General features: G+C 35.4%; 1 pseudogene; it reads left to right on the plus strand.

Annotated features, from left to right (window-relative positions):
• Nucleotides 1–14380: 14380 nt before the first annotated feature.
• On the plus strand, nucleotides 14381–14532 carry LOC131409311 (large ribosomal subunit protein eL39-like; annotated as a pseudogene).
• Nucleotides 14533–14995: the final 463 nt, after the last annotated feature.

The following is a 14995-nucleotide window of genomic DNA, read 5'->3' on the forward strand; positions in this document are numbered from 1 at the left end:
AGAGGAGGGAACACTTCCAAACTCAAATTTTACAAGGCTAGCATTACTTTGAAACCAAATCCAGACAAGGACACCACAAGTAAAGAAAATAACAGGCCAATATCTCTGATGAACATCGATGCGAAAATCCTCAACAAAACATTGGCAAACTAAATTCAACAGCACATTAAAAGGATCAAGTGAGATTTATCCCTGGGATGCAAGATGGTTCAACACATGAAAACCAGTAAATGTGATACGCTATGTTAACAGAATGAAGGATAAAAATAGCATGATCACCTCAATAGATGCAGAAACAGTATTTGACAAAATTCAACACACTTTCATGATAAAAACTCTCAACAAACTAGAAATAGAAGATTACTTCAACATAATAAAAGCCATATGTGACAAGGCACAACTGACATCCTACATGACAGTGAATCTCCTCTAAGATTAGGAACAAGACAAGGATGCCCACTCTCACCACTTCTACTCAACATAGTACTGGAATTGCTAGCTATAGCCATTAGGTAAGAAAAAGAAATAAAAGAAAGAAAAAGAAAAGAAAATAAATAAAAGAACATAAAAGAAAGAAATAAGGAAATCTAAATTTGAAAAGAAGAAATAAAATTATCTATTTGCGGATGACATGATCTTATATGTAGAAAAACCTAAAGATTTCACATAAAACTATTAGAACTAATAATCATATTCAGCAAGTTGTCATAAAATGAAATCAACATACAAAAATCAGTTGCAGTTGCATGTCTGCACACTAACAACTAACAATCTGAAAAGGAAATTAAGAAAACAAGCCCATTTACAATAGTATCAGAAAGAAAAAAATACTTAGGTATAAACTAAAATAAGGAAACAAAAGACTTAAACACTAAAAACTACAAAACATTGTTGAAAGAAATTTAAAAAAACACAAACAAATAGAAAGACATCCTGTGATCATGGACTGGAAGACTTAATATTGTTAAAATGTTCATACTATCCAAAGTTATCTACAAATTCATCTATCATTATTCCAGAAATAGAAAAAACAATCCTAAAATTCATATGTAATCACAAAGAACTCCAAAGAGCCAAAGCAATCTTGAGAAAGAAGAATAAAGCTGGAGGCATCACACTTCCTGATTTCAAAACATATTGCAAAGCTACAGTAATCAAAACAGTATGATGTTGGCATAAAGACAGGCACATGACCAATGGAACAGAATAGAGAGCTCAGCAATAAACCCATACATACATGGTCAAATGATCTTCAACAATAGTGACACAGTCAACACAACAGGAAAGGAAAGTCTCTTCAACAAATGGTGTTGGGAAAACTGGATATCCACATGCAAAAGAATGAAATTGGACACTTATCTTACACCACATACAAAAATCAGCTCAAAATTGATTAAAAACCTAAGACCTGAAACTATAAAACTCCGAGAAAAGCAGAAGAATAGCTTCATGACATTGGTTTTGGCAATGATTTCTTGGATGTGATACCAAGAGCACAGGTAACAAAAGCAAAAAAAGACAAGTGGGACTACATCAAACTAAAAATCTTCTGCACAGCAAAGGAAAGAGGCAACAGAATGAAAGGCAACCTACAGAATAGGAGAAAATATTTGCAAAACCTTATATCTGATAAAGGGTTAATATTCAAAATGTAGAAGGAACCCCTGCAACTCAATTGCAAAAACAAACAAACAAATATGCTAATTAAAAAATAAGCAAAGGACTTGAATAGACATTTCTCCAAAGACGACATACAAATGGCCCACAGGTACACAAAAAGATGCTTAACATCACTAATCACCAAGCAAATGTAAATCAAAACTACAATCAGATGTAACCTAATGCCTGTTAGGATGGCTATCATAAAAAAAAAAGGAAAATAAGTGTTGGCAAGGATGTAGAAAATTTGGAACGTTTGTGCACTGTTGATGGGAATATAAAATGGTACAGCTGTTACAGAAAATAGTGTGGAAGTTCCTCAAAAAATTAAAAATAAAACTACCATATGATTCAGCAATCCCACTTCTGAGTATTTATCCAAAAGAATTGAAAATAGATTCTCCATGAGATAGTTACACTCACCTTTCATTGCAGCATTACTCACAGTACCCAAGAGGTGGAAAAAACCTAAATGCCCATCAATGGATGAATGGATAAAGAAAATATAGTTTATGTATACACAATAGAATATTATTCATCTTTAACAAAGGAGGAAATCCTGTTACATGCTACAACATGGGTGAACTTTGAGGACGAAATAAACCAGTCACAAATGGACAAATGCTGCATGATTCCATCTATATGAAGTATCCAAGGTAGTCAAGCTTATAGAAGCAGAAAGTAGAATGGTCTTTGCCAGGGACTGGGGGTGGGGGGTCTGTGGAAATGGGGAGCTGCTACTCAATAAGTATAGAATTTCAGTCAAGCAAAATGAAAAAGTTCTAGAGAACTGCTGTACTACAATGTGCACATAGTTAACAATATTGTACTGTACACTTAAAATTTGTTAAGAAAGTAGATTTCATGGTCTGTGTTTTTTACCACAATTATAAATAAATAAACTCTCTTGCTTAAATGTCCCCATGTGTAAAACAGGGTGAATGTTTTAGTTATTTATTTATCACAAATTTATTATGAGAGTTAATTCATTAATACATATAGAATTCATAGAACAGTGCCTGGAATATTGTGCTGTTGTTTATTTTTATATGAATTCATAGAAAATATATTGTTGATTTTTGTTTTGTATAAATAAATATTGATGCTTAATAAATATCAATAAATGATAATTATGAAGTGTCAAAAGATGTCAATAAAGCCAATAATTGAGCCAAGCACCAACAACGCTAATTATTAAACCAACAGTAAAATTCCCCGGTGGGGTGGTTGTTTGAAAGCTGCATGATGGTATCTTGGTAGCCCACTGTATTTTTATCATTGTTAATCTTTGTTGAAAGCAACTGATAAAAGATCTATTACTATTATTCATTATTTCCTCATACAGTAACATTCAGTTCAGTTTGTTTTCTCATACTTAACATCAATTTCTTTAACGACATCCAATGACAAACTGAATATATTAATACCATGCAACTGTGTAGCATTAACTGAGATTATACATCGTTGGTAAAGCGTGAGCAAGAATACTTGATTCTAGTCCTGGATTTCACCTATTAGCTGGGTGACCTCAGGCAAATTACTTAACTTTCTCTGGGCTCTCTTCTCTCTCTGAGAAGATAGCATGGAGAACTGAGGTACCTTCCAGGACTACTGATTTTTCCTATGTAACCTGAATACAACTGGGCCTTCTTGTTTCTGCCTTGTGGCACATTTTCATAAACCATCACATTCAACAGATAAAAGTCCTGCATTCTAAAGGTGCTGAAATGTATTTTTACTCAAGTTTCTGAAGATGGACAAAGGGAGATACATTGCATGACAAAGAACAGTATGCTCACCCTATATTTGATTTCCAAAAATCTTTCTCCCAAAACTCCCTTCAGGGCTTCAGCATTGGCTTTTATTGTTACACACTCTCTTCAAACTCAGCTGAAGCACCCCTTCAAACTCAACTGTATGTTATGCAGATTAACTTAACCTTTTCAGATTTCAATCAATTTTTTATACCCATTATTCCAATCAGCCTCACAAAGTAGGCAAACACTTACAACTTAATTCTTTTCCTTTTATCTGTATGAAATTTTCAAATGCTGCCAAAAATTCTCTGTGTCCCAATTCTGATCCAATCATGCATAACATTGAACGTAATCCCAAGGAATATCTTTGAAAAGAGACTCACAGCTTTGGCAGTACCAACGGTAACATTACTGCCAGACACAAGATGTGTAATTAAAATGGATGACACAATGCTTTTCCTCTTAGGCAAAAAGGTTGGTTGTTGAGAGAGTACATTGCAGAGTCCAGATCTTGGCTAAAAAATAGAAAATACTAAGTGAGTTAGAGTACTACTTTCTTCTGTTTGTAGGAGATTCTCCAATTGTGTTTTGGGCTCAAAATAAGATACAATCTTCTTAACCAAATTGCTTTGAGAAATAAGTTGCAAAATTTGTTACCAAATATCACATTAAACAAATTATCAATACTTTCCAAAATAATCTTCTATTATTTTGGCATTTTTATTTGTATCTATTTATGTATTTATCTGAAAATAAACTATTTAGTTGTTATTACATGTACTTAGAGATGTAGTCTCTAAATGAGAAATCCCAATGCTATGGCAAAACTTGACTGAGTAGAATCATTCAATTGTGTTTCACAGAGTAAAACACTGAAATGATACAGAGATCTACCTAAAGTATAGCTTGAATGTCTAGTACTTCACATTTCACCCTCACTGGCCAATCTGGTTAAAAAGCAGTACTAGGTGTAATACAAGATTCAAAGATCTTTTCAAGACTTTTGACATTTCTAGGCATTACTAATATTAGCTTTAGTTGAATCTACAAATTTATCAAAATTACTTCTTAATCATCACGGACTGAAATAGCTAGAAAACACTTGCAATCAACTCAGTTATTCAATATCTTGTCCTTAAGCAAATTGAGGAACTATTTACAAATTTTTCTAAGTTAAATACTATTTTCTGTTCTATGTTTACAATTTCCAATTTCCGAAACAACATATGCTTTCCTCCTGCAGTGTGGCTTACTAACTAGAGACACACACACACACACGACCCAAGTCTCTATTTCCTTTTATTCCCTGGTAGCATGTCTCTTTTACTTACAGTTCTTCTAATTTACTGTATTTCTTAGCAAAAATATCTACTAATCAACCAAAAGAAAAATGCCACATAGCTGTACCAGTGTGCCAATTCTGATGTCCAATACTCCCAAGGCTCCATATAAGTTAAACCATTCCACTCACAGCTCCTAATGAGAGGGTAGCTCTGGATGGTCATGACTTGTACAACTTGTCTTAGCTCTCAACTTTGTCTTGGCCAAATCAGAAACAGATACTTAATTTAAGTTCAACAATAATCTGTAGACTCTCCAGCAACACATGATGTTGCGTGCTATATCAAGGCAGGCTTAATTAAGCTGATTTTCTCTGGCATGTCAACTTGGAGAGAACTGAACAATTGCATACAGATGATCAAAAGATATAATCAGGGCTTAGAGGCAGGGGAGTAGAATTTGGGAATGAGCAATAACAGAGAGCAAAATTTCTGAGGACACCAAAGCTAAGAGGTACTGAAAAGTTGAATGGAGGAAAGTAAATAAAACTGAGTCAAAAGCAAAGGAACTGAAATAAGGAGAATAAATGAGCTAATTATTTGACACTAGATAGAAGATATATGCCCTCTCCTATTTGGATTACTGCAATAGCATCCTAACTGCAGCCCTGTTGCTATGATTGCCCACTAGGATCCATCCATTCTCTATACAACAGCCAGCGTAGTCTTTTAAATCACGCATCCTATCACTTGACACCCTTGCTTGAAGTCTTCCAAGAAATCCCCATTGTATCAAGAATAAAATCTAAGGTCCCACGTTCCAACCCATCTTGGACCACTCTTCTCTCCTGCTCACTTAGCACCTGTACCTGGAGCATTTTGTCTCCAGATGGCTTCTTCATTCAGAACTCTGATCAAATGTCAGCTCTTCCGAGAGGACTTCCCTGACTATTCTCATGTATCCCCCAGGCCCTCTGCTAGTCACTAACCCATCACCTGGTTTTGTTTTCTTTTTAGCACTGGTCACCACCTGCAATTCTTTTATATGCTTACTGGGTAATATCTGTTGTCTTTCTCCTCCAGGAGAAAGTAGGCAGAGAACTTGCCTGTATCCATGGTGCTTAGAACATAGGAAGAACTCAAAGTATTAAAGAAAGTAATGATGAAATGATGGAAGGAGAGGAGGGAAGAAAAAAAACAGGGGGTAGAAAATGGAGGGAAGGAGAGTGTGATGAAGGAGGAAAGAAGCTCCTCTTTAAGAAATCCTCAGTGCTGCTGTGGAGTCTATTATGTTTTGTGGTTTTTGTTTTTGCAGGGAATGAGTCGCCCTGAGCTAACATCTGTTGCCAATCCTCCTCTTTTTTTTTTTTCTCCCCAAAGCCCCAGTACATGGTTGCATACCTTAGTTATAAGTCCTTCTAGTTCTCTACATGAGCCACCACCACAGCATGGCAGCTGACAGACAGATGGTGTGGTTCAGAGACCAGGAACAGAACCCAGGCGTCAGGAGTGAGAGTGCAGAACTTGAACCACTAGACTATCAGGGCTGGCTCTGGAGCCTCTTATTTTAGATCCTGCTTTTCCTCTATGAGGCTTTGGGTTTTCTACAGTGCTACAGTACCTGCTTTGTCTGTGACCTGATAGATCGTATTTTCCTGGTTGTCTGATGAACATAAGGTTTTTTTGGTTTGTTTTTTGTTTTTCTGGAAAAGATTCGCCCTGAGCTAACATCTGTTGCCAATCTTCTCTCTTTTTTTTTTTTTACTCTCCAAAGCCCCAGTACATAGTTGTATATTCTAGTTGTAGGTCCTTCTAGTTTTTCTGTGTGAGCAGGAGCCACAGCACAGCTACTGACAGGACAAGTGGTGTGGTTCTGCACCCGGAACCGAATCCGGGCCGCCAAAGCAGGGTGCACCAAACTTGAACAGCTAGGCCATCAGGGCTTGCTCAAACATAAAGCTTTATAATATACTCTCACTTATATCAAGTAGCCTGCATAAATTTCAATTCCTTCTTAATAAAAGAAAAGAAAAAACCTATAGGCGTAGCAGTAATGGCAGAGAAAAACTGACCACTTAAGAATAAAATGGTCCTACTTATTTCTTCACTAATCAAAAAAAGAAAAAGTCCTGGGGCCAGCCCGCTGGCAGAGTAATTAAGTTCACACGTTCCGGTTTGGAGGCTGAGGTTCGCAGGTCTGGATCCCCAGCATGGATCCAGGCGCCACTTATCAAGCCATGCTGTGGCAGGCGTCCCACATATAAAGTAGAGGAAGATGGGCACGGATGTTAGCCCAGGGCCAATCTTCCTCAGCAAAAAGAAGAGGATTGGCAACCAATGTTAGCTCAAGGCTAATCTCCCTCACCAAAAGAAAAAGAAAAAGTCCAAATAATTACATTTGTTTTTAGTCTCTATTGTCCTGTGACACAAATTATTTCATCCAGTTAAGTTTCTCTTTAATATAAAAACATGTTCACGTTAAAATTTTTAGAAAGTATAGAAAAAGTAAAAACCTACCATAATCTTACCGCCCAGTGAAGATCACTGATAATGCTTTTTGCATACATTTTAAATAAAAGTGATATCAAAGCTACATAATTATTTATAACCTGAGTTTTCACTCATTAACATATCAATATGTTATGATTTAAAACATATCATAATTGTTTTAATATTCTTCTACAACCTTTAAATATTCTTCTAAACCCTTTAAGTATTCTTCTACACTCTTCTTTTTCATGTCTTCAAGTTTATTTCATATGATATGAATAATTTCACGTAGTTTATCACTATATTTTACATTTAGATTAGTTGGAATTTTCACAAATATAAATAATGCTGAGATGAACTTTCATAAAATTAAATTTTTATATACATCCACAATTTTTCCTTAGGATAAATTCAAAGAGTTATTTTTGCCATGTATTTTTTGTCTTCCGAGTCATAATCATAAACTATAAAATACTAAAAATTCAACAATAAAAATTAAATTGAATTACACCTTGTTAAAAAACTGAGGTGGGAAAGAATATTTGTAGACATCATGAAATAGCTGGCTTTTTTTTTTACAGTATTGTAGAACAGTACGGATATGAATGAAAAGTTTAGATGGTAGTGGAGAAAGATATTGCCTCAAAATATGTACACAGGGAATATTAGCAGTTACCTAATGAGGTTTTATAATTGCTTGGGTTTGAAAAAAAAAAACTACAATGAGGGAAGAAATATGAAGTAAAGTTGCCAATCAGATGACAGATTGGCAAAATTCTTGTTTATAATCATAGATGCTTTTACGGTTTGTCCATCAACACATATTAAAAACAGTTTTATAAAAAACTCTGAACGTTTTCACTGATTTAAGATCAGTGTCTATGTTTCTCTAAAAGAGACAAATCAGAAGAAAGGAAGAGGCAAATAGATGAGGAAAGAAGCTGCGCTTTCCACACGTTTTTCAAAGAAGCCCTTGGTTCGAAATCCACTGAACTGCCTCACATGCTGAGGAGAATAGGCCCTCCCAAGGAGGAGAGACCCTCCTTAATCAGAGATGACACAAAATCAAGACTTTTCAGGGCAATACCCGCAGTAAAGGATAAGTATTCTGACAACGTCAGTGTGTGCAAACATCTCCTAATGCCACCAGGTAAAAAAGAATCACCATCAGCAGTATCCAATGCTCATTCAGCTAGTCATGGACCTAAATGACCCTTACTCAGATTTCTGCTGCAAGATTTACAGAGGTAAAGAAGCTGAAATTCAGCTCAGAAAGAAAAGTCACTAAAAAAGGAAAGAATCAAAATAGGATATACGAGGGCCATCCTCCCGGTGGCGCAGCAAGGTGCACGTGCTCTGCTTCGGCACATCAGGGTTCGCAGGTTCGGAACCAGGGCATGCATGGATGCACCGCTTGTCAAGCCATGCTGTGGCGGCGTCTCATATAGAGTAGAGGAAGCTGGGCACGGATGTTAGCCCAGGGCCAATCTTCCTCAGCAAAAAAGAGGAGGATTGGCATTGGATGTTAGCTCAGGGCTGGTCTTCCTCACAAAAAAAAAAAAATAGGATATACGATCACTAACAATCAACAGTGCCTAAACTGCCAAAAGGCAGGCAGTAGGCAGTGGACTTCTACTTATTGTTTTGAATCTTGCTGTGTTGAGAAAAGCATTCTTTAGATGTATAGATACTGTGTATATAGTCAAACCTAGTGGTGTGCTGAAGCCAGCACCACAGTTGATATTGACCATCTCTTCCTAACTCTGCTTCTTTAGTGACATCACATTGGTAGTTGGAAATTGGCCATGGTGGGAGTATTTACACGGAAATTTCTTTTCTTCTTATTTCCCATAATGGTGGTTGTTAATTCACCAGCACACTCTTGGAAACCTAATTGTATTTTTGTGAACTATATACTCATGTGTACAGACTCTCCTAATGAATAAAGTATTAAACAATAAAATAATTAATAGCAGGCTATGCTGGCTACTCATGTTAATATTCGGCCCCCGAAGCAAATTTTCAATACAAACCGTTTAACATGAGCCAAAAAGGCAACTTGAGTTTTGCTTAGCTACATTGTCTGCTGGAATGATAATTTATAAATGCACTTTTTATACTTATCTAATTTTACTGAGATATATTTTACACAGAGTAAAATGCACAGCTCTTCGTATAGCTCCATGAGTTTTAACACAGGCATAACCCTTGCAACTACCAACAAAATTAGGATATAGAACACTCCCTTCACCTCTGAATGCTCCCTTGTTTCCTTTCCAGTCAATAACGACTGGAAAAAAATCACCCCTCGACTCCCTGCCCAGGCAACCATACTTGTGATCTCTAACGGTATAGATTGGCTTTATCTATTCTAGAACATCATCTAAATGGAATCATACAGTAAGTACACTTTTGTGTTTGACTTCTTCCACTCAAAATAATATTTTGAGATTCATCCTTGTGTTTTTCAGTAGTTCTTTTTCTTTTTTAAAAGAAAATTAGTCTTTTCCTTGGAAATAATTTCAAATTTACAGAAAATTTACAAGAATTAGAGTAATAACACAAAAACTATATACCTCTTAGCCAGATTCACTTCTTGATAGGATTTACCTGTTTGTTTTAACATTTGTGTGTACTTATATAAACATTTCCATATACACATTTTATATAAAATATAAAAGTTTTCTCAAACATTCAAGTTACATGCCTCATGGCTCTTTATCCATATATATTCAATGGGCTACCTAAAAATAGATATTCTTTTACAAAATCACATTATATTCAGTAAATTGAACATCAGTAAGATTCTTTAACAAACTAATATTCTTTAGTAAACTTCTAATTTTGTCAGTAGGCTTAATTATGTCCTCTATGTGATCTTTTTCTCCTATAGAGGGTCCAGTCTAAAATCAGACTTCTTTCTTTTTTATTGCAGAGAAGTATTCCTTTGTATGATAGATTTAAGTTGTTTATTCATTCTTTTGTTGAAGGACATTTGGGTTATTTCAAATCTAAGACTGCAATATATTGCAATATATAATTGCAAATATGTATAATATATATTTTATGTATTATAACCTTTAAATATAATAAATTTTATTAATTATATATTATATAACTTACATAATATATTATATGTAATAAACATATTTATTTATTTGCAATAAATAAAACATATTCTGTCTTTGAATAATACTATACTTCTTGAGGTATATATTGTAAGAAACTTACAATATTATATTTCCATTTTCTTCTCTCATCCTTTGGCTTATATTTTCATACATTTTATTTCTACATATGTCATAATCCCCACAATACTTTGTTGTTATTTTTGCCTTAAATAGTGAATTGCCCTTTAAAGAGTCTAAAATTATATGAAGATAGTTTTTACCTTTACCTACATATCTACTTTTTCCAACACTATTCATTCTTTTCTCTAGATTCAATTTTCCTTTCTGACATTTTTCTGTTCGGATGGATAAACGTTCTATAACATTCTTTGGAATGTGTTTTTAACCCTCAAGTTTTGTTTATCTGAAATGTCTTTACTTTGCCTTCACTTTTGAAAGATAATGTCACTATATGTAAAGTTCTGGTTACACAGTTTTATTTTTCATTTTAGCCCTTTAAAGATGCCATTCAACTGTCTTCTGGCTTCCATTTTTTTTTGTTTTTGCAGGACAAGATTCGCCCTACGCTAACATCTGTGCCCATCTTCCTCCTTTTTTCTGCCCCCTGCAAAGCACCAGTACGTAGTTGTGTGTATAGCTATAAGTTCTTCTAGTTCTTCTATGTTAGCCACTGCCACAGCATGGCTACTGACAGACAAGTGGTGTGGCTCTGTGCCCGGGAATGGAACCTGGGCCACCAAAGCAGATATCACTCTTTAACCACTAGGCTGTCAGGTCTGGGTCTCTTTTTTTATTTTGCAGGTCAAACATGATTCTTCTTATTGTTCCACTATAGGTAATATGCCCTTTATTCCTCTGGCTATTTTGAAGTGTTTATATCTTTGGTCTTCAGCTATCTGAATATGACATTCCTATATATACCTGTGTGTTTATCTTACTTGAGTTTGGTTGAGCTTCTTGAATCTATGTGCTGTTATTCTTCAAATTTGTAAAATGTTTGGCCATTTAAAAAATATTTTCTGCCCCATTTCTCTTTCCTCCCTTTCTGGAATTCTAACTACATATACATTTGACCACTCGCTACCATCCCGCAGGCTACACAGGCACAGTTCATTATTTTTCAATATATTTTCTCTGGTAGCTTTCCAAGTAGCCTCATCATCATTGTAGCAAGTTACTTCCTAGCATATTTTGCAGAATCAAAATGGATAGCTACCTAGAGAATTTCCCTGGAACTCCAGTGGGTGTTTTTCTCCTCACCGGTCTTGGCCTGTGACACCTCAGCAAACCTCCTGCATCCAGTGTTCCACAGCCTCATCCTTCCTATGAAGACTGAATCTCAGCCTTATTGTGGGCAGTATCTCTTTCAAGTTTGTTCCTTCCTTGAATATGCTCCCTCAACCCCACGTATGATATTCCGGCATTCTCTAGGGTTCTCTTTACCCCCTCTTAGTAGTTAGTCCCATTTTACAATTTAATAACCCTTTCCAAATTACTGGTGTGGTTTCTTTCTCCTTAATGGACCCTGACATCTTTTAATAACTTCAATGCAACACAAATTACAATTTTTGAAAGAATCTTCTCAAATTATGTGTAGTTAAATTCATTTCAGTTTAGGGTTCTACAAGCTATATTTGATACCTGAAATATCTACAAACAGAACAATAGCAAGAAATGTAGATTTAGTTAGAGTGGCGAAGTTCGGGAGACATTGGGAAACATTTTCATCCTGAAGCCTACACATTCTTCAAAAGTAGGGTCTAAGAAATATAGTGCAGCTGTCAATGTGTAATGCTCCTACCATGGAAAGCACTGAGTCTTATTATGAGATTGAAAACAAAAAACTTTCTATCATGTCACTCACCACAATCTTAAAACAGATGTCTCATCTGTAAATGTAACTAAAAATAATACAAGGTCATTTAACAAGAGATAATACAAAACTTTAAATTTGTACCCTACGATAAACGGACCTTCTATGTGATTACTGATACTTCTTTTTTAACCTGTGAACATGAGTTCAAATACTTCTTTCAAAGACCATTACTCTAAGTACTTCTGCTTTCCCCACATTCCCTTTCCCAAAACAATTCATTTTTTCCATCCTTCTTAAGTCTTACTGCTGTTTTTCTTTACTCTCACCTGTAGTGGTGTTTGTTTTTCATTGTCACAGGTGGAGACCAGGAGTCTGGAAAACTGGGAAGTACTGGATGTTGTTTTACCCCGTACGTATTCGAAGCAACTGATTCCTTTTCCACCGCTGAGAGGCACTGAAACTTGGGAGACCTGCTGCTGTTTGCTCTTCTTGAAGCTTATTGACTGTTAGTGTCTCTGAGAACCACCTGCAGCAGCCAGGCAATGTGATCTGGCTTCCACAGTTCCTAGTGAGAAAGTGCTCATTTTCTTAGTGATAAAGTGTTTCCCTCTAAAATATTATTGAGTCATCATTGCTATTGGGTATTGCTCTTCTCAGGAAAAGGAGTTTTCTTTTTAGCAGGATATTGACTGATGTAGATAAATAAGTTTGTTTTATCAGTAAAAAACTCCATAGGGCTTGCAAACTTGTCTTTATCCAGAGTGATAGAAATTGTCAAGTTAACAAATATTCCGACTGATGAGCGTATAGAGTCATTCCATTCAACTCAATAGGTATTCATGTATATGAATACGTATATAAACAGGTATGCTAGCATATGTTTAGAATCATGTTAAAGCAGAAGTATTCATAATTTAAAAAACGTTAAGGCCCTTGAGCCCATCTTCCTACATTTGAAATTTAACACTTCTATTTAATATAGGTGTTATATAGGTAGCCTTCTGAAGCCCGAAATTCCTCATCTGTAAGTAGAGATGATGATATCACCTACCTCATAGGAGAAATACAGAAGATATTTCACGTAGAGTTATTTATAATTATTATCCTTTAAAACATTTTTTTAAATATTGGAGAATTGTATGAAACATTGCCTGACCTCAAGAAGCTTGCGGGAAGCAAGAAATAAACAATAAAAGAAAATATGTAATAAACTGCCAGGTCTCATGGAATAAATTTTATAAATCACAACACTACTAATACGTTTGGGAAATAGTGAGTCATTTCCTAGAGTTTTCTGAGCAACCTTTAAGAAAAAGATGAAAATATAGATAGGCATAAATTAAGTGCATGAATAAAAGCAGGACATACAAAAATAATTAAAATATTTGATTTTTTTCTACATCTAAAAATTCCTGGTCTCTATAAGAACATATATGGATTTTGAAAAGTGATAGCCTATCACCTATGAACTCATGAGCACTAAAAATGATAATTTTTGTAATATCATTAAAGAAGAAAATGACAAAGTAAGAAAGTCTTGATCCCTCTTTCTTTAATGAAGTAGTGTTACTACCTGGTAGCAGAGCAAAACTCCCTGAGTATATGGGTAAACGTAAAAGTACACCAAATAATATGAGTTAAATAGTTGCAAAATACATTTGCTAAACCATTATTATTTATGCTCTAGTGCTCTATGCAATGTGATTTGCTTTATTTTCTTTTATTTTTATAAGCCATAGAAGGAATCTCTCCCATCTGAACCAATTACACTAAAACCGTCTGCTCCACCTTTTTCTAAATTTTGGAGAACGGTACATTCCCTGTCCAACTGTGGACAATTAGTAAACTAAAGTGAAATTAGAAGAAGATATGATTCATTTTTTCCACTGGTGAAATTGCACGTTTCCTGATGACTTCTTATTAGTGGCTACTGCTGGTGTTAGGTGACCTTGGAAAAATGATATGATATGTACACGGATGCCAATTCAGAGGCAATGCTGTCACCTGACACCTTCTTGGAGTACAGCTTCCAGAATGTCTTTTGGGAAATTACCCCACCTTCTTTCATGCAGTTTAGGTGGGACATCCAAGCTTTTTTTGGCCGAGGACTATGACCTAAACCACATCAATCAGAGTCTCTCTCTTGGGTTTTTGTATCTTGAGCAGAACAACATGAGTTTAAAAAACAGTTGAAGTTGCCCCTTTTTCCCGCCATTGGAGTGTGTGTGGTTGACTCCATTCTTCACCATGTCTTCTCACAAGACTTTCAGGATCAAGAGATTGCAGAACAAGAAACAAAAGCAGAATCATCCTATCCCCAATGGATTCAGATGAAAACTATTAGTAAAATCACGTACAACGACAAGAGGAGATGGAGAAGAACCAAGTTGGGTCTATAAGGAATCGCATGTGAGATAGCACACATATTTATGCTGTATCAAGTTCACTAGCATCTTACCATAACAAGCTGAAAAGGTCACCACTATCTGGACAGTTGGGCATGTTTCTCTTTGTTTCTATGCTTCGTTGGTTCAGTAATATGTGAGACCTTTTGTTTGGGGGAAAAAAGAAAACAATTGAGGTGCTCCCAAGAAAGAGACTGAAGGAGACTTTTCTGATACTTGATGCTGCCCTAGTTTCTCTTCTTCCCAAAGCTTGGTTGTTCAGATTTTCTGTCAATTTTGTAAGCTTCTCTGTGTATTTTCCACAAACTACTCTTTTACTTAAATTAGATGAGTCAGTCAATTTATTAACAACCAAAGAGTCCTAAATGATGCACATTGTACAAAGAATATTTCCAAGTGTTGACAGAAAGTGAAAGAAAGCATTCAGAACTTTTGCCAAGTTTTTTAATCCATGTTC

The sequence above is a fragment of the Diceros bicornis genome, chromosome 8 (genome assembly GCF_020826845.1).
Source record: "Diceros bicornis minor isolate mBicDic1 chromosome 8, mDicBic1.mat.cur, whole genome shotgun sequence".
In the NCBI taxonomy this organism is placed as follows: domain Eukaryota; kingdom Metazoa; phylum Chordata; class Mammalia; order Perissodactyla; family Rhinocerotidae; genus Diceros; species Diceros bicornis.